This window comes from Curcuma longa, chromosome 20 (assembly GCF_044706935.1).
Source record: "Curcuma longa cultivar G26 ecotype Majalengka, Jawa Barat chromosome 20, ITB_CL_G26_1.1, whole genome shotgun sequence".
In the NCBI taxonomy this organism is placed as follows: Eukaryota; Viridiplantae; Streptophyta; class Magnoliopsida; order Zingiberales; family Zingiberaceae; genus Curcuma; species Curcuma longa.
In genome coordinates, this window is record NC_133880.1 from 7,302,037 (window position 1) to 7,305,684 (window position 3,648).

General features: G+C 40.7%; 1 pseudogene; it reads left to right on the forward strand.

Annotated features, from left to right (window-relative positions):
• Nucleotides 1–2,115: 2,115 nt before the first annotated feature.
• Nucleotides 2,116–3,329, forward strand: LOC141812976 (UPF0481 protein At3g47200-like; annotated as a pseudogene).
• Nucleotides 3,330–3,648: the final 319 nt, after the last annotated feature.

The following is a 3,648-nucleotide window of genomic DNA, read 5'->3' on the forward strand; positions in this document are numbered from 1 at the left end:
CAAGAAGTTAAAACTTCATTATTAATATGTTCATTTAAAATTAATACTATACTACAAAAATTCACTAAAATTAAATGAGCAGTAGGATAATAAACACCGGAAAGTTGTTCAGTTGCATCATTAAAAACTTTTAAAATTTCACAAATACTACTACAAATATTCCATTGTTGTGAAAATAAATATATATTAGTATTACTATTTTCTGCAAAAAATAAACATAATAAATCTTTATATTGAAATGAATCTTGTAATAATTGATATGTAGAATTCCAACGTGTTGGTACATCACGTGGAAATTTTTTAGGTCTCATTCCATTAGCTCTACAAAATCTACCCCATTGTTTCATCATAGATGGATGAGACCATAAATAAGAAATTGCTATTCTAATTGGTTTAATATAATTTTCTAAAAGCCTTAATCCACTTGAACACATAAATTTAAAACATGACAAACACAACGAATATGAAAAAATAAACCACCAATAACAGGTTGACAAACAAATTTTAATTCGTCTATAGAAGCGATATTAGAACTAGCATTATCTAATGATATTGAAAATATTTTATGAGTTAATCCATATTCTTCTAAAATTAAACATAATAACTGTGCAATATTATGAGCAGAATGTGATTCATCAAAAACTCTATAAGCTATTAATCGTTTTTGGAGGATCCAAGAACTATCAATCCAATGGCAAGTCACACCCATATAGGAATGAGTTTGCCAATGATCGCTCCAAATATCGGCACATAAAGAAACTTTATTATTTAATTTACTAAATTCATCAATTAAATTCTTTTTTTCCTTGTTTTACTAATTTTTTAATTGTACGGGTAAGAGTAGTCCTAGGAACACGTTTAGCACTAGGATTAAGGGATTCTTTACAAAAATCTTCAAAAGTACATTTAGATCCAAAACTAAAAGACAAATGTTCTACGGAAACAAATTTAGCTAATGATTCTCTTAATTTATTATCAGAATATAAAAATAAACCAGAATCAGTACTACTACCGGTAGAAAATCTAGATAATTGTGTTTGATTTAAGTCAAGTCTATATTCCGTCGGGTGCTTCGTTTCTACATGTCGTTTTAACGACCCATAGCCGCCGCCGGCTTGGAATTTGTAGGAAGCATTACAATGCTTGCATTTTGCACGCATTTCTCCCGACGGAAGAGTGACTTTCTCAAAATATTTTGTAAAAATAGTAGATTTAAGAGGAGGATTTTCCCGAACCTTATAAGTAATTGCATCAGTACTTCCTTGTGTTTCGGGGGTTGGAAGGTGTTGGGCGGCCTCGATCTCATCGTCGGTGGATTGGATGTTGGGATCCTCGTGCGCTATTTCTTTTCCCCTCCGAGATCGATGTGAAGAACTTCCACCGCGGCCTCCTTCCATTGTAGGCGAAAGACGGAGTCGGAGCTCGGAAACGAGAGAACGCGAACTTACGAAATTGAGAAAGAGAGTTAGAGAGTAGAGAAGTGTGTGAAAAATGATGAAATGAGCTCCCTATTTATAGAATTTGGATCATAACGGACACTAAATCCTAGCCATTGATCAAAAAACGGTCAAATGATCTCATCCGTTGAAAAAAAAAATCAAAAAAAGCCTCCAACGGCTCTGAACCGCCGGTTAACCGGCGGTTCAGAGCCGTTGGAACCGCCGGTTCCAACGGCTATACCCAAAAAAAAAAATTTAAACTATTGAACCGGCGGTTCAAACCGGCGGTTAACCGGCTGAACCGCCGGTTCAAGACCTCTTGAACCTTAACCGGCCCGGCAGGCTGCCGGGCCGGTTACGGTTCGGCCCGGCTAACCAGGTCAACGGGCCGGGTCCGGGTTTGACCCGGTCCGGGTCCGGGCCGGGTCCGGGCCAGACCCGGCCCGTGGGCAGGTCTACTTCCAAGCAGCGAGGCAGGTTGCCGAAGCGATCTAGTTTATTGGAGCTGGTTATTTAATCATGCATCCTTGTTTGCCTGCCTTTAGTTCTTCTTAATCGTCTCTTTCCTTTTCTATATTTGTTAATTATCTAAGTTTGCTTAATTTCTTTACATCCAGAGCTAGAGGTCTGCAATCAACTTTAGATCCTTCAAAGGTACTGGTTTACATAAAAAAAGATGGAAAGTCAAGATATCGAAGACCCGCCGATGATTTTTGCGAAGAAGCTGTTGTCGTGGATATCAGACCAAAATAAGGGACGAGACAACGAGGCGACGATCTATCGAGTTCCTGACAACATCCGGACAGCCAGTGCCGATTCTTTTGAACCAAAGATCGTCTCCCTCGGCCCCTACCACCATGGAAAGCAACGCTTTCGAGCAACGGATGAAAGGATCAAACTTCCCTATGCCAACAACTTTCTCAGCCGCATGGAGTACGTGAATTCAGTGCAGGACATTGTCGTGCGATTCGAGAACTGGGAGTCGAATTTACGTGATGTCTACTCGGAGAAGTTCGGCATGACAAGGAATGAGTTCTTGGAGATGATGCTGCTCGACTGTGCTTTCATGGCCGAGTTTCTAATGGAGCAAGCGGGGCAGCATATAACAGAGATGGGAGAGTACTCGTGGAAGTGGGCAGCTCCATCGATTGTCAACGATATGTTCCTTGTCGAAAACCAGTTCCCTCTTTTTCCCCTTTTTTATCTCCTCGATGTGGGCGAATTTACGCTGCCTTCGCTTTCCCCTAGATCCTCAACAGACTCCCTCTGTCTAAATTAAATCTCACGGATCAAATTCACCGAAACCTCTCTCCAACATCGACCTTGACCTGGAACTTCAGTAGCTTTCAAACAAGTTCCCATTTGCTCCACCTTTTCCATTCACGGTTTGTTAGTAAGCTGAAAGCAAAAGCCTATGGGCACGTCGGCGTCTACTTACCTTCCTTCCCCAGCGCAGAGGTGCTCGATCGAAGCAATGAGAATACAATTTTCAAATAAGACCGATGGCAGTAGCTTCTTGGACATCACTTTCAACGCAGGCAAGAGATCCTTGGAGATTGCTCAACTCCTCATCGACGATGACAATATCTCCTTCCTCCGAAACCTCATCGTTTTCGAGCAGCAATGCCATGGCGTCGACAACTACATCTAGATTTACGTTTGGTTCATGGACTACTTGATAAACACCGACAAGGACGTGGCGGTGCTCCGGAAACACAAGATCATCGTCAGCCGCCTTCGCACTGACGAAGAAGTGGCTCACATATTCAACAAGCTCCGAAGGACGGATGCCCTTATCGTCGACTTCGACCATTTGTCTCTTGCAGAGCAGAGGTAATGTACAATGTGCACAACTACTGCAGAAACGCGCGCGTCAGAGAAAGTATTTGACGAGTTAGATGACATAGTAATCTATAATAGTAAAATGCAGAAATAAGTATCATATCTAAATCATTTAATTAGATCTTTAATTAAATGATGCTCCCACTGAATCATAGAGCTTTGGTAGAGGCTAGTCTTGGATGTAGGCAAACACATTTTGCCCACACTACTAGCTCCTAACCCAATAGCTACAAATTCATGTGGGATAAGATCCTCATTATACCTCACCTTGAGTTAGCTTTGGTTAATCGCCCAAAACTTAGTATGATAGGTAGGCAATATTTTACCAATTATATCTTATGCAACTCTTGAAAATAAAGGGTTAAGA